Source organism: Corvus moneduloides, chromosome 15 (genome assembly GCF_009650955.1).
Source record: "Corvus moneduloides isolate bCorMon1 chromosome 15, bCorMon1.pri, whole genome shotgun sequence".
Taxonomy (NCBI): domain Eukaryota; kingdom Metazoa; phylum Chordata; class Aves; order Passeriformes; family Corvidae; genus Corvus; species Corvus moneduloides.
The window spans coordinates 19,325,247-19,346,580 of record NC_045490.1 but is presented as its reverse complement, the minus strand read 5'-3'; the positions used below and the strand labels follow the sequence as shown (position 1 = coordinate 19,346,580).

At 51.8% G+C, this 21,334-nt stretch overlaps 2 long non-coding RNA genes across 13 annotated transcripts in view; one reads left to right on the top strand and one right to left on the bottom strand.

The window, feature by feature from the left end:
* LOC116451679 overlaps positions 1-11,725 on the bottom strand; it is a 29,354-nt gene extending 17,629 nt beyond the window's left edge. For 3 of the 12 annotated variants that reach the window (XR_004243292.1, XR_004243289.1, XR_004243294.1), the window contains exons 1-6: positions 10,834-10,937; positions 3,171-3,276; positions 1,752-1,876; positions 1,160-1,355; positions 783-1,010; positions 560-663 (exon numbers count right to left, since the gene is read on the bottom strand). This is a non-coding gene — a long non-coding RNA (uncharacterized LOC116451679). Of the gene's footprint in view, positions 1-304; positions 414-559; positions 664-782; positions 1,011-1,159; positions 1,356-1,751; positions 1,877-3,170; positions 3,277-4,078; positions 4,218-10,833; positions 11,065-11,623 lie in introns of those variants that run through there. The other 9 variants (XR_004243287.1, XR_004243295.1, XR_004243286.1 and 6 more) reach the window with 7 other exon arrangements.
* Positions 11,726-16,890: 5,165 nt separating this feature from the next.
* LOC116451685 lies at positions 16,891-20,304 on the top strand. Its single transcript, XR_004243297.1, has 3 exons — positions 16,891-17,430; positions 18,597-19,762; positions 19,799-20,304. It is a non-coding gene; the product is annotated as an uncharacterized LOC116451685 (long non-coding RNA).
* The last annotated feature ends 1,030 nt before the right edge of the window (positions 20,305-21,334 follow it).

Here is a 21,334-nt window from a genome sequence, read left to right as displayed (position 1 = left end):
AACGCTTGGAATTCTCAAAAACGGCTCAGCTCTCGGCTACTCCAAGCACTTTCCCACCCAGGGAGCTGAGCTGTCCCAGATTTAAATGCCACGTTTGATCCAAATCCGACAGAAATCTGATCTTGTTTGGCTACTGAGCTTTCCCAAAAGCTGCGCAGTCAAGCCTGGAAATCCTCACTGAAGCCTTGCCATGTCACATTGGGATTTACCCTTGGGAAAACCCCACTCTGAGCACTTGGGTTTCAAGAGGTTGCACCCGATGTTACAGACGCAGAATTCCTGTGGGGTTTGGCATTTCCTGTACCTCCAAACACGTGAAAAGAATGAAGTGCAGAGTCCCAAGGCTCCATTATTGCCATTCTCCTCACATCCCTCTCCTCAGCTGCACGTGGCTTTGTGCCTCCTCTGAAGGGCTGGAAAGGAATTTGGGAACCCCCCCCTCAGCTCCTTCGGTTTTCAGCCTTTTCTCTGAGGCAGCCCAAAAGGCAAACAGGAAAAAAAACCCCCAGAAGTGCACAAAATCCCAGCCCCTCCCAAGATGCAGCTCCTCACACCAAACCTTGGGAGAATCCCTGGTGCTTCCAACACCGCTGCAATCCCACCTGGAGCTGAGCTTACAGGGTGCTCTGCCTAATCCACATGCAAGCCTGGATAGCCCAAAGCCTGCAAGAAAAGAGGAGGCAAAGTGAAGGGGAGAGGGGAAAAAACGGAGTTTTGGGTTTTCCCCGTGTTTGCAACAGGATTGAAGGGCAGGATGGAGAGGTTTTGTGGAAAAGAAGTACCAAAGGCTGCTTCATTCCCAGCAATTAGCGCTGCTCAGGTTGAATCCAAGAGGACAAATGCACCAGGATCAAACAGGAGCGGCCGACAGGATGGGTTATGACACAGATCTGTGAAGCTGGAGCCTTCTTTCTTCTCCCGGGCTCTCCCAGAAATTCTCCATGGCCGGACGTGCTCCCGCTCCCCCCGCTGGGGAGGATGGACTTGGATAGCCCGGGTGGCTGGTGAGCCTAAAACAAGAAAGTGATGCAGTGATCCAAGTGTTTTTCCAAGGAAATGACATATTCTCTGGACCTGGGATAACCCATATCCCATGGCCTTCTCCAGGAAGGGTCCCAGCTGGATATGGTCTCCCAGAAAGGATTCCATAGGGGCTCACCTTTTGCCTGGAGCTCGGCTGAAGTCCTCAGCAATGCCAGGGAATGTGGCCATTGGAGGCTTTGGGCAGGATTTGGCTCATTTGCCTTTTTAGGCTTTGTTTCCTTCTCTCAGCCTTCCCACTGGATTGTGGTCTCCGAGGAATATGTAAAATCCCATTGGATTCCTGCTCTTTTGGACATTTTTTTGTACCGTTCCTGTACAAAACGAGGCCCCCTGTTCTATGCTTTTCCCCACCGTTCCCTGGCAGTTTTATCTGCCAGTGCATTCCCTGCGTTGCTTGGGCTCTTCCCAGGTCTCTGAGCTCCTTCACAAGGCAGGAGATCGATTTGGCCCAGGAACTAAACCCTCCCGAGGAATTGTCTGATGCCATCTCCACATTTGACAGCTGATCCTTGTGCTCAAAGGATCCCTCTTTCTTCCCTTCAGCCAATTCCAAGGCTCATGCCCCCAGCTGGGATCAGTCCCCAGTCTGATCCCTGCAGTCTTCCCTGCCAGGATCCTGCTCAGGAATCCGTGGGCTACGAATGTAAGAATTAATTCTTCCCACCCCTGCCCACTTCTAATTCCAAAGGATTTGGTGTCTGCCTTACCCGGCTGGAGCCTGCTTCCAACTCTGTTCTTGCTGCTTCTGCTGCTTTCCATTTCCCAGGAATTCCACCGACGGAGCGACAGCGTTTTCCACCTCCTCCAGGATTCCCTCTGTTGCGTTTGGGTGCTGGAAGGATATCAAAACTTTATTCCTAATGCTGGGCTCTGCATATGGCCGAGAAAACCCCGGCCTCCACACAGACCCAGATTCCAAACTTTTTGATACATTTCAGCAAACCGAGAAATTCACCTTCCCTGCTTCTTCTTAAGGGCATCCTTCTCTTCCCTTACCTGGCGGGCTCTCTCCCACTGGGGGTGGGTTTTTCCCTTCCCGTGCTAATTAGTCCCTACTTCTAGGAGGTTTAGGTACCTTTCTTCCCTGGGAGGGATTTCTTAACACAGCTACCGAGGCTTTGGGAGTCTTCTTTTTCTCCTACTTTCTGCAAAAACACCCTGTGATCCACAAATGCCACAATCCAGACGCCCAACTTCAACAAGACATCCTTTTTACCTAAAAACACTCACTCTCAACTCTTAGATCTTTGGAAGTTTTACCCCCGCAAAATTCCTCTATCTTTCCACCACTGAATTCCTCAGTCCTGCTTCCAAGGATTTCTTGAATACCACGGGGCTTTTCTCAACATTTACCCCCACGACCTTCCCTACGTGCCCACTGCTCATCACCTCATTTTTCCCTCAATGTCTTCGTTCTCCACCCCAGAGAGTTTGTCAAGTGTTGCCTCCAAAATGTTCCCCATCTGTCCACTACTGAGTTCCCCATTTTGCCTCCAAAATATTCCTTCTGTCCCCTCCAGATTGCATCCACTTTTACCCCCAATATTTTACTTCCTCTACAATATTGATCAAACCTTTTCCATCCCAAAAATGTGCACTCTCTCCCTTAAACAGCACCTCAGCTTTTCCCTCAAAAACGCCCCAGAGAGAAACTCAGATTCAGCCCCCAAACTCCCATTTTCCTACACAAACAGTTCTTGTGGCCCCTCTCAATTCCCCCAGGCTTTCAGCTAAAGGAAGAACTGGAAGCCTATTCCCTCATCTCCGCCCCTGTTTTGCTTTCCCGGAAAACCTTGCGAACCCACACTTTCTCCAAGAGATCTGCTGGGAGTACTGCAAGGTTTGCTCTGTCAAGAGCGCATGGGGGGTTTACAGCACTTGTTCCTCTGCATCTTTACCCTTTCATCAGCCTTCCCCTGGAACGGTGTTGTGGGAGAAGCTTGGAATTACCAGAAATGGATCAGGTTCACATTTTTGCCCCACCAGTTTTTATCTGGTTTGAAATTCCTGGAATTACCCTCAAATGTGCCCTAGAACACTGCTGTGAAAGGATCAATGAGAAGAACAGCCTGAAAGCAGAAAACCACCTCCAGCAGCAGCCAGAATGATCCCATTTCTCTTCTTACCTGGTCCTGCCAGAGCTCCCAACAGCCATTCCCATTCCGAAACAAGAGCTATGGAAGACATTCCTGCTGTCCGTGAGGGTGAGGTGGCAGTTCTGGATGTTCTTTGCTGTGGAACCAGACAACAAACAGAGTGTAAATGATCTTGGTGGTCCCTTCCAAGCCAAACCACCCCGTGATTCCATGCGTGGATCAGCACCTGTCCCAGCTCCATTCCAGAAACCTCCTCCCACTAACCCAGAACTTTCCTTTTTCTGCTCAACATCAGGGATTTGCTGCCGAGTGCCCCGAGCAGGGGACGCCTCAGCCTTCCCTGGGACCGCAGCATTCCCTGGGCTGCCTCAGCACTCCCTGCGCTGCTGTTCCACGCCGATCCCGTGGTCCAGCGCCTGTGCGGGCTGCAGTGCCGAGCTCTCCCCACAAGGCGGCAGCACCGGGAGCGAGCAGCCCCGGCCGGTCCCGCTGTCTCGGGGCAGCTGCGCCTTGAACCCGCCCTGAGCCGGCGGGGCCGTGAACACAACGAGCAAAAACCCCACCGATCCCCTTTATTTCACCCTCAGAGGCACAGGATCGCAGCATTTCCTGGGCTGGAAGGGACCCACAGGGAGCATCGAGTCCAAATCCTGGCCCTGCACCCCAAGAATCCCACCCTGTGCCCGAGAGCCTTGTCCAGACACAAACTCTTCCCCCAAGATCCTGAAAACACAGCGGGGCTGAGAGAAGGATGACCATGGAGGATTTTTTATATAGATCTCCTTGTATGATCGTTATATAATATTATTAGATAGTCCAGGAACCCATCCCTGTGCCTGGACACCCATCCCTGTGCCGGGACACCCATCCCTGGGCCAGAATACCGATCCCCCGCGGCCCCCACCGTCCGCTCGGGGCTGTCCCCGTTCCCCGCTCACCTCCGAGCCCGGAGCACCCGCCCCGGTGCCCCCGGCCCGGCCGCGCTGCTCCCCGGGCTCTCCGCCATTGCCGCTCCCGGCGAGGAAGGGCGGAAGTCGCCGGTACCGCACCAATGTGGCTATTCGACCTTCTCAAGATGGCGGCCGGAAGGACCCCGCTCCGTCTATTCGACTGCCTGAATGCTCCCGCCTGCCCCAGGCGCCGCTGACCCCCACAGTCGGTGTCCGCATAGCGGGAAATGCCTCAGAAATCTGCGTGCAAGCGCTGGGCTGGCGTCGGCGTCGGCGTTGCGTTCAGGCAGCCGAATAGACGCAGCTTGGGGGGGGGGGGGGCTTCCCTGCCGCCATATTGAGAAGGTCAGAAAACAGCGGACACGGCCGCCATCTTTAGTGTGGCGGTGACGAAACTTCCGCCCTTCGCCGCCATCTTGGGTGCTGGCAGAAGCCACTTCCGGTCGAGCCGCCATCTTTAGTGTGGTACACTTAAGGGCCCCCGCCGCCCCTCACAAGGGCGTCTATTCGGCTGCCTGAATCCGGCCCGGACTCCGACGCCGGCCCCGCGCTTTCCGCGCAATTTTCCGCGGTGCTTCCCGGTGCGAGGACACGGCTGGTGGGGTCAGCGGCGCCGGAGGCGGGCGACTGCTCCGCGACCGGCGGCAGGCATCGGCAGGGACACCTCTCAAAGGGGCCTAGTGCGTCCGCCATCTTGAGTGTGGCGGAAGTGTAAACCACCCTCTGCAAGGTCCTGGCAGGTTCTAATAAAAACGTCACTTAACGCCGTCCCGAGAGCGCGGAACTGCGCCTTCCTTTCCGAGCCGCCTCCTTGAGAGCGACACGCGGGCGGCTCGATTCCGACCGTGCCCGCCCGGTGCCCCCCGCCCGGGTCGCGCTGCGACCGCGCCTCTGCTGCCCGGCAAAACCGGCCCCGCCCCCCGCGCTGTCATTCCTCGCGGTCGCCGCCCCGCACGGCGCCCACTCCTTTCCATAGCTGTGGCCCCGCTCACGCACGGCCGTGTCCCTCGGCGCTCCGAACCGCCCTTCGCCCCTCCCCTCCGCTGACAGACCCAGCCCCGCTCGCTCCCGCTCCTTGCCCTTGCCACGCTCGGCAGCCACCGAGGCCGCCGCCCTCTCGGCTCAGCCGGCACCGGGCGGCAGCAGCGCCGGGGCGCCGTGTCGGGGGCGGCAGTGCCGCGCTCTCGCCACCAGGCGGCAGCAGCGCCGCCCAGCTCAGCCCGGGGGCAGGGACAGAGCAGAGGGAAAAGCCGGCTCTGGGCGCTCTGCAGCTCCTGCAGTCCGAGCGTCTCGGCTCCTGGGGCCAGGCACTTGCTTCTTTCCTTCCTACAGAAAAACGCCGGCTCGTTATTCGCAAAACTTGCTGATCTCTATTCCCAGCTTCTTATATTCCTGTATGCGACAGAGTAGAGAGAGAGGGCTGGCTCATTTCAAAATGAATTTACATCTAAATCAGTAGCACTTGCCTATAGATGTAAAAGTGAAGAACTTAACAGGTTTTAGTATTCTGCACACATCCCTCGCTGGGAGGAATGGTAAAAAGTTAAAAACAAATGAAATGTAAAAAGTAGAAAGTTAGAAACAAAGTTACAACAGCAGAAATTTAGAAACAAACAAAGAGGTAAAATACAAGAAACAAACAAATTTCCAAAGGTCGAAAGTTAAAAACAAACAAAGTTAGAAACAAAAAAAAAATTAGAAACAAAATTAGAAAGGTAGAAATTTAGAAACAAACTCAGAAAGGCAAGTGTTGAGCCTTTGACAGGGTACCCTTCCTTCTCGGACCAGGGTGAAAGAGCAGAGGAGGCTGCTGTTCTGCTGAGTTCTTTATTTCACAGTCTCACAGCTGTCTTGAAGGCAGAGTTCGAATGGGGTTACATGATAAAGCCAAGCAGCAGCAGCAGGCAAAACCAGCTTCTTCTATATGCTCCATACACTATATTTTTTCTTACAGAAGTGTGGATTCTATTTGTTAATTGACCAGTAAGATTAACACACCATTCTAGTTTTCTTTTTCTTAACCCATCCTGGTCTAATTCTAACAGTCGTAAGCCTCACACAAGTGTTACATCTGTATTACACAGATGTGCATATACAGTTTCTGTCAGCTGTTACTGTTTATGTGAATGCTCCATCTAAAAAATGTGAACAGTCTAATTCTATCTAGATTTTGTCTAAAGTAAAGAATTCTGTGAAAAGGTAACACTGCTGCAGCAAGAGCTGTGTTTAAGATCTCTGCTACAGCTTTTTCATGTTTAAGGCACTTAGCATATATTTCTACCAAAAAATCTGTATTTCTATTTCATTTTGGTGTGGCTTCATGGATGTCAGCTTGTCCAAAGGTTTTAATTCACACCTAATGCTTTGGCTTCCCTCTGGGCCTGAGGGAACTTCTCTAACAAGAAGGTTAGAAACAAAGTTAGAAAGGTAAAAATGGGGAGAAAAACAAAGGTATAAAGTTTCAAAGTTACAAACAAAGGCAGAAAGGGACAAATCTAGAAAGTTAGAAACAAACAAAGGTAGAAAGTTAGAAAGGTAGCAACAAAAATGGTAGGAATGTAGAAAGGTAGAAACAAGCAAAAGTAGAGAGTTAGAAATGTAGAAAGTCAGAAAAGTAGAAACAAAGATAGAAAGTCAGAGATGTAGAAAGTTAGAAACTACCAAAGGTAAAAATTAACAAAGGTAAAAAGAAACAAAACTTAGAAAGGTGGTACAAAGTCATAAAAGTAGAAACAAAAAAGGTAGAAAGGCAGAAGGTCAGAATGGTAGAAATGAACAAATGTAGAAAGGTAGAAACATAGAAATGAACAAAGGTAGAAATGTAGAAAGTTAGAAATGAAGAAAGATGGAAAGATAGAAAGTTCAAATGGTAGAAACAAACAAACATGTCAAGTTAGAAATTCAGAAAGGTAGAAAGCAACAAAAGTAGAAAAATAGAAAGGTAGAGAGTCAGAACCAAACAAAGGTAGAAAGTTAAAAAGGTAGAAATGAACAAAGGTAGGAAGTTGGAGAGGCAGAAAGTGCAGAGGCTGGCAGCAGCCATTCCAGCCTTAACGAGAGCCCTGAGTGGGAGAGCAACTTGTTCCATTGATCTTCACTTTGCTAAGCGCCTTCTGCTCTCTTGGGAAAGATGCAGAGCAGGCAAATGACTACAGGTAGGAGCACCAGGTGTGACTGTTTTTCCTTCACCTCCCAGAAAGCTGGGGGGTTTCATGTTTGAGTCAGTGGCCTAAAAGGGGCAGAAAGTCTGCCCTGACAAGTCTGTGGGCATGTATCTGTTTTGTCTTTCCCTGTGCCCATTCCCAAAACTCTCTTAAAACTTTCCCAAAATAGAAACGCAGAAATACTGGGGCTTGTGTAATAAAGAGAGATCCTGCCTGAAGAAACAGTGGTCTCTGTTTGTTTTTTTCCAAGCTGCTACAGAAACAAACAAAGGTAGAAAGGTAAAAATGAACAAAGGAAGGAAGGTGAAAAAGGTAGTTCAAAATCTGTTTATGGCCCCATGAAAAAGAAAGTTGCTTTGAGCCGAAAACCTAAGGAGGCTTTAGGCCCCTCCCTGCAGGCACAAATTCACTCTCTCTGCTTCTTCTTTTTCTGGGGCTGCATTTTGGAGCAGCCCAAGCTCACGGAACAATCAGGGAATGTAATAAATTCCGAGACTCAATCTGCTAATTACAATTTTATTTATTAGCAGCAAGCAAGCAAGGCAAAAGCAATTACAGCGTTGGGCGGCAGGGGAGTCTCCGCTCCACCAACTGCCGCACCTTTCGCCAGTTCCAGTTCCTTCTTATACAGTCTCTTTTCCGGTTAACGTGTCTCTTTCATGGTATTCTGCGCATGTGTGACTTGTTGCTAGGGGGTCTTTTTCCTCCTGGTGGTCGCAGAATGAAGGTTAGTAGTCATCCTCCGATGTCTTTTGGTTGACCTCTCCTTGTATGGTCATTATGCTCAAGGTCCTGGAACTAAACGCTGATTAAGCAAGTACAGATAGGGATTAGGCAAGCACATATTTGTCTCTGGCTCTTATCTAGGTATAGGCAGCTGGTTTCCTGCTACTTGATATTTAGTGAACAAAGCATCCTGTATCCTTCACAGGAATAAAGAGGATTTTTTCCCTTCACCTCTGCTTCCCCAGTCTCCTGTGGCCAGGGACATTTAACAGCCCCAATTTAAAGAGCTCTGACCTGCAGACAGCAGAAAAAAGCTGCTTTTTCCTCTGCTGATCCTCAGATGTGTTTTCAGTCCCTGCTAGGCGGCTCCCTAATTCCAGCCCTGTAACAAAAGGCCCATTTTAAACCTAATATTCCTATTTCAGGCAGAGCTGGGGGGATTTTTTCTGAGTTTGAAGTTCCTGGAAGTCTTTGGCACTTTGCTTTCAGTGATCCTGGATCCAGCCCAGCAAGAGCTGCCCCAGATCTGGGGCAAGGTGGAAAGAAGGGAGCAGATTAAGACCCTAATCTTGATTCCATCACGGATTTTTTCATCACCAGTCCTGGTGAATCACTTTCACTTTTATTATTCTTCCTGTCCCATTCTCCATCTGGGAGATAAGATCTTCTTCCCTGGGCTTTTTTTTTTAATTTAAGGTAGATTGCACTGACACCTTCTGAGGGAGGATGGATTGACAGCTGAATGGATTTTAGTAGAGGAAACAGCTCTAAAAAGCCAGAAAAAATCTGTTTATGGCCCCATGAAAAAGAAAGTTGCCTTGAGCTGAAAACCTAAGGAGGCTTTAGGCTCTGTACAGTCCTGAACTAATGAGAGTTTCTGTTCTATTCCTAATTTTTAAAGCTTTTGCTTTTAAAGACAAAGTCCATATTAATGTTTTGTTCCAGCCATTACCTGGCCTCAAAATCTGGGACCTCAGCCGTGCTGTTCCCTAATCCCAGGGATTACCCAGCCCTTCTTTCCCTTGCATTCTAAATACCACACAAAAAAAGGGCTGAAGGGCTCATTTCAATTTTATCTGCAGTGGTTTTATCTCAAAACTTCCTTGAGTGTTTCTCCATTTCTCTTTGAATCCGGGGGCGAGGGGAGCAGCTCCTTTGGAGCTGTGATTTTCCCAGATTTCCCAGGCTTTACGGGAAGGGGAGGAACCCAAGGTCGTTTCCCTCAGTCAGGAATTTTGCCGTGGGAATTCAGCTGCTCTCCAGGCAGTTCTTCTGTCAAACCATTAATCAGCTCGGAAAAGTTGGTTAATCCACGTAGGGGCTGTGGAGAGAAGGGTACAAAGGAACTTTTCCATGATTTTGGGGCTTGAAGAGGAAGTGAATTTCCCTCGAAGCTGGGAAGGGCCTGAGGATGATAAAGCAAAGGAGCAGCTTCATCTCTCCCTGGCAGAGAGCTCTGGGCTCCATTATGGATACAAATCAATCCCAGCAGGATTTCAAAGGGTTTCTTTAGGATGTCAGGTCCCTCTTTATCAGATCCCTGCTGGGATTCAGGGCCTGCCTGGTCACGGGGTGCTTTGATAAGGGCTGGATTTAAATCCCAGATCTGAGAACAGACATGAAAGGTCCCTGGGTTTCTAGGGGGTTGAAAAGCTCGAGCTGGATTCGCTGCAGAGCTGAAAAATCAGGATAAGAGAGAGCAAGGAGTGGCCAGCAGGCTCAGGCTCCTGATCACGCCCCTGGGATCCATGGGATCCATAGGATCCGTGGCCTCTGGCACGCTGCTCCAGCACCCTGCAGGGTGACTGACAGCCGGGCAGGGGAAGGAGCCACCAGCAGCTCTGCGATGTGCACCATCATTCACCTTGCACGTGGCCTAAACAGCCACCAAGCACCGATGGACTGACTGAGCCGAAAATATCGGAGAGATCTCAGTTTGCACTCCAAATTCCCTGCAGCCTGTTCCCTTCCTGATCCATCCCTTGAAGCAGCAAGAGTGGAATTCCTTCCGTGGTTGCTCTTTCCCTCCTGTTTTCCACGCAACAAGAAAAAGCGGCCACGTGAACAGGAGTAAAAGCCCCAAACCCACAAAAAAGCACACATTCTCAGCATCACTAATCCCTGCCAAATTGCCAGGAACCTTCCAAAACTACATCCAAGCTTGGAAACAGGGAGCCAGTTGTTTGTTTAAGCAGCTATTGATCCAGTCTCTTCCAGCTAATTAAACTATTCACTATTTAAACTCATTAAACTGCTCATCCTGCTCCTGGCAGCCAGAGGCAAAGAAGAAATCGTGTCTAGATTAAATGGTGATGGTGAATGTGCCCATGCCAGTCCTTGGAGAGGTTGGAATTGCATCCCTGTTCCTCTGCTCTCTTTTCCTTCCTTTTTCCTGCAGTGATTCCCACCCGGATTCCTCAGCTCCAGCTCTCTGAGCAGCCTCACGGGGAGCATTTCATCCCCTTGGAGCCAACTCCATTTGTTGCATCCTTCATGCCTCAACCACCCCTAAAAGCAGGGAAGTGCTGATGGGCAGTGCAGCTGCTTCCACTTAGGAATGTTTCCAGTGGAACAGGGAGGGAATTCTGAGAAGCTTCCACCCACTGCACGTTATTGCTGGATAAAAGGTGAGGCAGCAAAGGATCAACAAAGGGAGATTTCAGCAAGACAAAGTCCAGACAAAGAGGCTGCAAGCATGGCTGGGGCTGCTAAACTGGGAAAACTGCAAGGTCAGGCTGTGGGAACGTGGATTATACTGAGGTCTGGAACCGGTGTTGGGAAGAGAGGGAGAAGGAGAAGGAGAAGGAGAACAAGAGAAAGGGCCCGAAGTAACTGCACAGTGAATTTCCTTACCATGAGCCAGGCTCATTCCCTGAGCTGACCTATATCTCTGAGCTCCCCTTCATGGCACAGCCCTGCCAGTAAAGAACAGAAGTTCCTGCCGATCCCACTGGAATTCTGTAGCATGCCTGGCATTCCATATGTTGAGCTGCCTGAGAATTCCTGCAGCCGTCCCTGGGAAGAGCAGTTCACTGCCACAGGAGGAACAAGAGGAAAGCAGTTGCCACTCTCGGGTTCTGTGCTCTGTAAAAAGTAAAACCAGATCAAGATCAAAGCTCCATAAAGCTGGAACCATCTCCAACCTCGGGACAGCCCTTCTGTGGGAAAAGCGTAGATGGGCAATTAGGAAGGAGATCATCATGCAAATGGGCAAGGGGGGGGAATTAAATTCTGCTGCTTTCTGATTGAGGCCTGCTTCAATTTGCAGCCTTTATAATATCAGTTTAATGGGACTTTTTGTGCTTTAAAGAGGTTTTTATTAGCTGGGGGTTGTCCCTGCCTGGACTGAGGCACAGCACAATGAGTCTCCTGCCTCCTGAAGCCGTGTCGTTATCCCAGCATCTGAAATTAAAAACCAGCACTCTGGGAAACCTCTCTACTCTGAGGAGAAGTGTGAGGAGTGTTTGGGTCTGTGGAGAGCCTGGAACAGCTCTGAGAGACACCAAACATCCTGTGGATCCCAATGAACAGCAAAACATTCCAGCAGCTCCTTCCAACACCGCCCTTGTAGGGAACTCTGTCACCCCAGTGGGTATTTGTGGGAGTAAGGAAGAAATCCCACTGATGACCTCAGTGTGATCACCTCTGGTTCGTCTGGGGATAAATCTCCTTTATCCTTCTGGGAGAATAAAGGAATCCAATGTTGCCTTAATCCCCTGCTCCTCGGAGTCTGGATTTCCAGAATCCATCTCCTGGCCCAGCATGGGAAGGGCTGTCCAGTGCTGGAACAGCTGCCCAGGGCAGTGGTGGAGTCACCAACCCTGGAAGTGTTCATAAAATACATGGGTAAATACATGGGTAAATATAGGGATAAATACATGGGTAAATACATGGATAAATGTATATGGATAAACATATATGGATAATCCATGGATAAATATATGGATAAATACAGGGATAAATATGTATGGATAAATATGTATGGATAAATACATGGCCCTTGAGGTCATGGGTTGATGTGACCATGGTGGTGGTTGATGTTTGGACTTGATGATGCTAAAGGCCTTTGCCAGCCTCAACAACCCCAAGATTCCATGATTTTCTGCCTTTTTCTCCTGCTCTGGGGCTGAGAAACTCCTTGAGCGGAGCAGCAGTGGGAGCAGGGAGCCACAGGCTGCACATCAGAGCTCTGCAGGCACTTTTAATCCACCTCTCTGCATGTTCATGGAAGATGGCACAGGAAATCTCTCAGCCCCAAAGCATCTCCCCAGCTCTGCACATCCAGGACAAACCCGAGGTGAATGATCCCCTCTAAGCTCCTTCCAGAGCCATTCCAGTGGCAATCAGAGGCAGCAGTTCCTAGAGAAACGGCTCCTATCTAATTTAGGAGCCTCCCCTTGGGGAGGAGACATCCATTTCCCCTTCTACCTGTCATTCTTCTTCATTTATGGACTCAATAAGGCAGGAAATCTGGCAGGCTTGAAGTAAAAAACGAGCTGTTCACAGCAAAGAGAGCCTCAGCAGGTAAAAAAAAAAACCCCAAACTGTTGGAATCAAGATGCAGTTAATAGGAGCAAAAATAAATAGAAACAGACCCTAAATGTAAATGAACATTACATCACCACTGGCATTTCAGCTCCTTTTCCAATACAGAAATAGCAGCAGATTTAACTTGCAGAAAGTTGCTGTGTTCACACAGCCAGAGCTGCTTCGGGGGCACAGCCCTGAACCTTCTGCTCCCCAAAACAACTCAAGACTCAAGAAAGGAGAAACAGGGATCAGGAAGAGGGAGAAAATCCCAACTTCCTGGTCAAAAGAGGTTAAGAGAAATACAATTCCATCCCTTAACCCTGCGGAGATGGGATCTGTTGGCGTTTGCCAGCTCCAGAGGAGTTTGCTCCACCTTGGGCAGATCGGAGGTGAAAGCAAATAATTCAACTGCAGCCCCGGAGAAGGCTGGGCTCTTAACTGGCAGAGATTCCAGAGGGAGGGAAATAACCTCCAGTGCCATTTGAGCAGCAGGTTTCTCTCCCAGCTGCCACCTCAAATCCTCGAGATCCCCGTTGGCCACCCAAAATTCCAGGCACCATTTCCAGCCTGGAAACAAACTCGGAGTGCTCTCAGAGTGAGACCTTAAAGCTGGAGCACCTCAGCCACCACACCTGCTCAATCCCTGCTCTCCCAGGGGCTCAGCCGGGAGAAAAGGAGGCTCCAGAGAGACCTTTTCCCTCTCTGGAATTCCCTGACAGGAGGGGGCAGCCGGGGGGGGTCGGGCTCTGCTCCCAGGGAACAGGGACAGGAGGAGAGGGAACGGCCTCAGGCTGGGCCAGGGGAGGCTCAGGGTGGACATTGGGAAAAAATCCTTCATGGAAAGGGCTGTCAAGCATTGGAATGGGCTGCAAGGCTCCTGACATGCTCAGGTCCTGGAAAAGTCGAGGGAGAACAGGGAGAATTCTGCAGCCTTCAACATGGTGCCTTCATCCCCAGGTGTTCTGAGTCATTTCAGGGAGTGAAGAGTTACAGGGCAGGAAACAAAGGCAGCTGAAGAAGATCTGAGACGATTTTCCCTTATTCTTACACACCTCAGACATTCAATTTTGTCCAAGTTTGTGTCTCGAATTTAAACCCAAATCCTTCCCTGTGGGAAGGAGATGATCCCGGCCTGCCATGTGCCAGAGCAAGAGTGACAGAGGGAAGGATGTTACTTGGGGAAGGGTGGCACACTGACATTTCATCGTGGCTAATATGGCAGAGAGACTTCATTTTTTTTAACAGCAAAAGCTTCAATATTTCACAAAATCTGTGTTCCCTGTGATTATTTGTAAAGCACTGGCAGGGCTCTGGCTGGAGGGATCTATAATTGGAGATGGGAAGAGTGGATGGGAGGACAGGGATGCAGCAGAGGGAGATCAGGAGGAAAATTAGGAATTCTTTCATTCTTTTCTGGATTTTTTGGGTTCTTTTAATGTGATCCATTTTAAATCCAGGCTTAAGATCTGATTCAACTTCAGATTTTTTTTGCTGCCCAAACTTTCTTCTGTCCCTGGCTGGAGCAGAAAACCAAAATTTCAAAATTCCTCATGAAATAAATAGGAGGGTGGTGTGGGAACAGCCTCACTTTCCCAGGTGGAAACACTTCCCTCCGGGTTTATCATTCTGGGAACAATTCTGGCCCAAAGAAGGGGAAGCACAGAGCAGCACTGCCAGGGTGCAACACGGCCAGGGCACAAGGAGGCCCTGGGTTCTCCTCCAGGTTTGTTTGTGGAAGGTTTGGGGTGGTTTGGGGTGGCTGAAGGGTTTCTGACAGCATTAATTGGGAGTCAATCCCCCTACGGATCCCCATTCCCAGTTCTCCCAGGAAGCTCCTGCAATGGTCTCTAAGGGGTTAATGGAATATCTGCTTTTCCCTGCACGGATGACGGGGCCCAAAGCACTTCCCTGGCCCTGCAGGAGCCCCAGCACTGAAAATCCCCGAGCAACACCTCGGAGCTGCCACAGGCACCCAGACAGAAGGGGAAGGTGCCCGTTCCCTCAGCTCCCGGCTGCCAGATAGGGGAATATTTTGGGCTTTTGGGAAAAGCGTTGGGTTTCCACCTTTTCCCTGCGTGTGAGGAAGCGTCTGCCACCAGGGAATGCTCCGCCGAGCTGGGAGGCCCCAGCATTCCTGGAGAGAAATCTTTAGGATTAGGTGGGGGATTACACCACCTGCTCCCTTTCCCTGTGGCTGGGGGCACCAGGCTGAGGGCACAGCGGGAGGGATGTGCTGGAGACCCAAATCCCACTGGAACCACGGCGTTTTCCATCCCCTTGGGTCCAATTCTGGGCAGGAGCAGCACCTGGAGAACAAAGCTGTGCGGCAGCTGAATGCTGGGTGACAAAACCCCTGAAAAACAGGCTTGGGGAAGCGGCTGGGTGGAAGGGTGAGCTGAGGGAGGTGCTAATTAGAGCACTGGGGGAAGGTGGCAATTAGAGCACTGGGGGAAGGTGGCAATTAGCTCTGCTGCTCACCATGGCTCAGCCTTCAGCTGTCACTCACCCACTCCTGGAGCCTGTGGAACACGTTCCTGTCCCATCTGCGAGGGAAACGCTTCCCCTTCCCTCTTCCTGCAAAAGCAGAGGAATCCTTGTCCCTGGATGACCAAGGCTGGGCCAGGGGTGGAGACACCATCCCTGCAAGGCTTCAAAAACTGTGGATGTGGCGCTGGAGGACAGGGGTGGCTGGGGAGCGTGCTGGTGGGGCTGGTTGAGGGTTGGACTTGGCGATCCCAAAGGTCTTTTCCAGATATTCTCCTGCAAATGGAATGTTTATATTATAAAGCACACAATTTGGAGCTCGTTAAACAGTTACATTTCAGTCAAAACTCTGCACATAATCTCTTCATGAGGGGTTTTGAATTCCACCTCCCCTCTGCAGCAGCGATCCTGTGATTCCAACACGGATCTCCAGTCCCCTTTGGCATTTTCTGATTTCCAGGCAACATCTCACGGCCTCAAAAGCCTTGGTAGACTTAATCAAAGCTGGGCTGAGTCTAAAGTGGACTCGAGCACAACGTTCAGGTGCAATGGATGCTGCTGGAATGGGGGCTCTAATCCCAGGTGTCACATCCTCCCAAACTTCCAGCTCCCGGAACTAGAAAAGAGCTTTAATGGATGGAAAAGAAATCCCCAAACCACGACCTGAGAATGAGTTAATGACTTGGAAATCACCGAGAAGGGCAAAGCGTGGGGGCTGGAAGTCAAAGGGGTTCGGAGTTGGCCTCAGGTGCTGGCGCAAGGGTGACACGAGGAGGGGAGGTGGAGGTTGCACTGGTTCCTCTCCCGAGGCAGCCGATGGCATTCCGCAGTGGGAAATGCAGGGAAAAGAAATCCAAAATTCAGAACTGGCTCAGGAGAGCCAGCAGCTGCCTGGGAACACCAGAGGGAGCAGAGACAAGGAGCAGGACAAGGAGAAGGCAGGAAAGGAGAAGCCACTCGGGCTTCTGAGATGGCTTCCAGGGGAGGGGGAAGGGAGCCCTTCCCGTACCTCAAATACCGGGAGCACAGCAGCAAAGGGATGTGTGTGACAGGGATGTGCAGGACAGGAGGGCACCGGCTGGAATCTCCCTGGACACAGGTGATGCAGCTCCCTCAGGGCACACCTCACCCCAGCCAGGGTGCAGGGATGGCTCTGCCCAGGCTCAGCTGCGCCTCTGGAAACGCCAAATCCCAGCTCCCTGCCCTGGAGCTGCCCCTTTCCTGCCGGGAAAGGAAAAGCAGGACTGAATTTTCCAGGTCCCCCCCACCTGGTTCTGTCTCAGCTTTGAGCTGGAACTTCCTCAAACCTCCCAAGCCAGTCCCAGCCTTTCCCACCAATTTCCTCTGTGGAACCCAAGCAGCCGCACCTCCCTCTCTCTAAATAATCAGAATATTGGCAGGGCTGCTCTCTCCACACTTTAATTCTCTCCACAGTTCAATTGTCTCCTTTCAGAGGTACTAGGAGCTGTTTGCACTTCAGTTTTTTCCGGCTCTGTGCTTTGCTCCTCTGTTCCCAGGCACCAGCTCTCCCTGAGCTGCTCCCTACCTTGTTTAAGAGTTCATTTGTTTGGAGCTCCTTGGAAGCAGCTGCAGGCACTGAGGAGATACCAATTAGTGTCAGGGCAGTTAATTTGAAGAGGGGGGAGGAAGCCGGACTTTAAACTGCTCCAAGGCCTGTTCCTCCTGCACTGGGAAATACAGGGAGCACCTGAGCTGCTCAGCTGGGCTGCTTTAGGGTGCAGAGGTGAATTTGGAGCTGATTTATTTGGGGTGCTCAGCAGATGCTGGCCATGATCTCTGCACGTGCAATCCCAGCTGCTCAGCCAGGGTGGAGTCTTCCTTATCTCCCAATAAATCTCAAACCACTCCTTAGCTCCTCATAAACCTGAAACCAGATGGTTGGCACAGCAGCCTCCTGAGAAGCAGCATTTTGACAGGGATTTTTTCTGAACCATTAACTTTTGTTTGCTGGAGCTTTCCCTGCAAAGCGCTGGATCTGCATCCCGACACGTTCGGGTGGGATTCCTCAGCGCCGCGTCTCGTCCCAAAAATACTCTGAAAAAGGAGATTTGTCCTCTCTAGGTACACTCTGGCCTGTAACAGAGAAAGCCTTTGGAAAGGATTGATGCCAGTCTTATCACATTCATGTATATTTTAATTATGATTATCAGCAGAAGTCATAATTAATGACAATGGAATATCTCCATATTAACAGCTATCAGGAGCAGCCCACACAATTTCATGGGGGTGACCTCAGTGCTTTTGTGGGAATCTCAGCCCAATTGCCAGCTGTCCAAAGGCTCCTTTTGCTGGCACTGATCCCACTTTCAGCAGAACTGTGCAGCTCAGTGATATTAAAGTCAGCAAAACTCTCAAGTATAAACCCATTTCCCAGGTTTTTTCACGAGGGAGTGTTCCTGAGGTCAGCCCTGCACCGTTTGCTTCAGAGGACTTCAGCCTCCCGTGCTGGCACAGAGCTCCAAGGGAAGCAAAGTGCCCCAGGAAAGCTGTTTTGGACAAATCTCATCAAACAGTGCTGGGGGAGAACAAACACCACAAAAACTGGGATTTGCTGGCACAGGGGCTTGGACATCACACATCCTTCCCTGTTCTTGGGTAACAGAGTTATCAGAGATCTCCTGAGTAGCTACACCAGTAAAAAAGTGACTTTTCCAGCCCAGATGCAGCTGCATAAGCGTTCGGAGTGGCAAAATGAAAAGAATGTAAAAATCCCACCATGGAGTGAGATGGTGCCACCTCCTGCACCTGGGCCACCGTGGAACACTCCAGGCTGGGGGAATAGGGGCTGGAAAACTGGGAAAGGCCCTGGGGGTGCTGGGGACAGCAGCTGGACACGAGCTGGGTGTGCCCAGGTGGGCAAAGCCAAGGGCACCTGGGCTGTGCCAGCTTGGGGTGACAGCAGGGCCAGGGCAGTGCCCGTCCCTGTGCTGGCACTGCTGGGGCACCTCCACTGCTGGGGGCAGCTCTGGGACAAGAGGGACACGGAGGGGCTGGAGCGAGTCCAGGGAAGGGAATGGAGCTGGGAAGGGGCTGGAGAATTCCTGAGGGAGCTGGGAAGGGACTGGAGAGTTCCTGAGGGAGCTGGGAAAGGGGCTCAGCCTGGAGCAAAGGAGGCTCAGGGGGGACCTTGTGGCTCTGCACAAATCCCTGACAGGAGGGGGCAGCCGGGGGGGTCGGGCTCTGCTCCCAGGGAACAGGGACAGGAGGAGAGGGAACGGCCTCAGGCTGGGCCAGGGGAGGCTCAGGGTGGATATTGGGGAAATTCCTTCATGGAAAGGGTGCTCAGGCCTTGCCACAGCTGCCCAGGGAGGTTTGGAGTGCCCACCCCTGAGAGTGCTCCAACACCTGTGGCTGTGGCAGGGGCGGACATGGTCAGCGGTGGCCGTGGTGGTGCTGGTTGCACTCAGTGATCTCCGAGGTCTTTTCCAACCTTGATTCCGCTCTCAAGGCAGCCCCACGGAGGAGCAGAACAAAAGGCACCCCCAGGCTGCGAGCGGAGGGTTCAGAACATGCTGCGGCAGCAGGAACGAAGCTCTGCAGGATGAAACTGAAAAGGGGAGAAATGCCAGGCTCTGTGAAAGGGAACAACTGAGAGAGCCACAAACGAGCCACCAAACTTCTCACAGGGGACACCACCAGCAGCACAGGTGTGAAGGGACTTCTTTTTGCCCCAGAATTGTGAATCCACAGCCCAAGCCACGTGCACACACTGCAGATGTGAAGTGTATTTTTACTGCCAGCAAGCACTTGGGAATAAAAAAACCTCAGCCCCAAAGCTTGATGTCTAAACAGCAACACAGAAGTTCTAAAACAGCTGTCGAGAGAAACAAAACACAGCAAAAACAAAGCAGAAAGGGAGCAAAAACTTGTCACGCTGGCCGTATTTCCGAGGGTGACAGGTTCTGCTGTGCTGGGAATGCAGCACCAAACACAAAAATCCTACTGCAACTCCTGGATCCCACAGCAGGAAGGACATGGAGATTCCCAGTGGGAATCAGGGATGCAGAACTCGGCTGTGCTGCCATCACTCCCTCAGGAATAGCCAGGTTTAGCTCATTCTGTCTGCCCAGAGAGGGGAGATTTGCTCCTGGATCCCCTGGAATGTTCCAGGCCAGGCTGGACGCTGGGGCTGGGAGCAGCCCGGGACAGTGGGAAGTGTCCCTGCCCGTGGCAGCGCTGGCACTGGATGAGCTTTAAGGTCCTTCCAACCCCAAATCGTTCTGTGAATCTTAGAGCCCTGAAATTCTCATGACAGAGGTGGAACTGCAAGAGCTTAAGGTCCCTTCCCAAAAAAAACCCATTGCACGACTCTGCAGCTTCTGGAGCCCTGGGTCAATGGAAATGCAGTTTCAGAGGAGCTCCGAGGAAATGGTGTTTTGGGGAGAGCAGAGTGGCTGGAACAGAGGAACAGGAACAGTCTCCTCGAGCAAGCCCTTGTATCTCAGAGAGCGGGATCGGCTCATTCCTAACGCACCTGGTGACTCCCAGAGCGGGGGATGGAAACGCAGCCCTGGTCCGAAAGAAACCCTGCCCGGGAAGGCGGGCTGGGATTGTGAGCTGGCTGCGGGAGCTCGCTGTTAAAGGCGATCTTTTGGGTGTAAAGGTGCGCCTTTGTCTCTGTGCGAAGCACCCGGCCATAGCGCCCTTTGTGCTGCTGTCTCCTGATTTTATTAAACTTTTATTAAACTGTCCCTTTTCTTCAACTTTTCTTCAAATTCTAGAGCGAAGCGCATTTTCCCAGCTGCGCGTGCGCGGATCCTTGCGCGTGCGCAGATGGCTGCAGGTGCGCGGATCAGTGCGCATGCGCGGGCGGGGACGCATCACCGGTGATCCCTCCGTGGGCAGGACCGCATCACAAATAGTTCCTCCTGGCGGATCACTCCGCCTGCGCATGCGCATCACCGTTGATCCCTCCGCGGGCGGGCCGCATCACCGCTGATCCCTCTGTTCTGAACGGGATTGTGATGTTGGCTTTTTGCACGTTCCATCATTGTTAGGAATGGATTGTGATGTTGGTTTTTTCATGTTCCGTAATGTGAGAAAAGCTTTGCCTGGGTTCTGTAATGTAATGCTGTAGAATGTCTGTAGTTTGGGTGCTCAGTTTGGGAAGGATGGGGGGGGTCTTCACATTCCTGGAAAATCTTATCAGAAGAAAAGAACCCGAAACCAGACGGAATGGAGCCAAGGAAAAAGATAAGACTGATAAGATGATACTCAGCAACTCCAAAGAATTAATGAATGATGCATGATGGTGATGAATAAAAATAAGCGATGTACTTTTAAAGCCGATCTTTTGGCTGTAAAGGTGTGCCTTCGGCTCTCTGCCGAAGCAGTGAGGGCACTGGGGCCTTACTGGGAGCACTGGGGGGACACTGGGAGCACTGGGGGAGCCCCGGGGCCATACTGGGAGCACTGGGAGGGCACTGAGGCCATACTGGGAGCGCTGGGAGGGCACTGAGGCCATACTGGGAGCACTGGGAGAGCACTGAGGCCATACTGGGAGTGCTGGGGCCATACTGAGAGCACTGGGAGGGCACTGAGGCCATACTGGGAGTGCTGGGGCAATACTGGGAGCATGGGGAGGTCACTGAGGCCATACTGGGAGCACTGGGAGGGCACTGAGGCCATACTGGGAGCACTGGGAGGGCAATGTGGTCTTACTGGGAGCACTGGGAGGTCACTGAGGCCATACTGGGAGCACTGGGAGGGCACTGGGGCCCATACTGGGAGCACTGGGAGGGCACAGGGAGGGCACTGGGGCCATACTGGGAGTGCTGGGGCCATACTGGGAGCACTGGGAGGGCACTGAGGCCATACCGGGAGCACTGGGAGGGCAATGGGGTCTTACTGGGAGCACTGGGAGGGCACTGAGGCCATACTGGGAGCACTGGGAGGGCACTGGGGCCCATACTGGGAGCACTGGGAGGGCACTGAGGCCATACTGGGAGCACTGGGAGGGCACTGGGGCCTTACTGGGAGCACAGGGAGGGCACTGGGGCCCATACTGGGAGCACTGGGAAGGCACTGGGGCCTTACCGGGAGCACAGGGAGGGCACTGGGGCCCATACTGGGAGCACTGGGAGGGCACTGAGGCCATACTGGGAGCACTGGGAGGGCACTGAGGCCTTACTGGGAGCACTGGGAGGGCACTGAGGTCATACTGAGAGTGCTGGGAGAGCACTGGGGCCATACTGGGAGCACAGGGAGGGCACTGGGGCCCATACTGGGAGCACTGGGAGGGCACTGGGGCCCATACTGGGAACACTGGGAGGGCACTGAGGCCATACTGGGAGCACTGGGAGGGCACTGAGGCCTTACA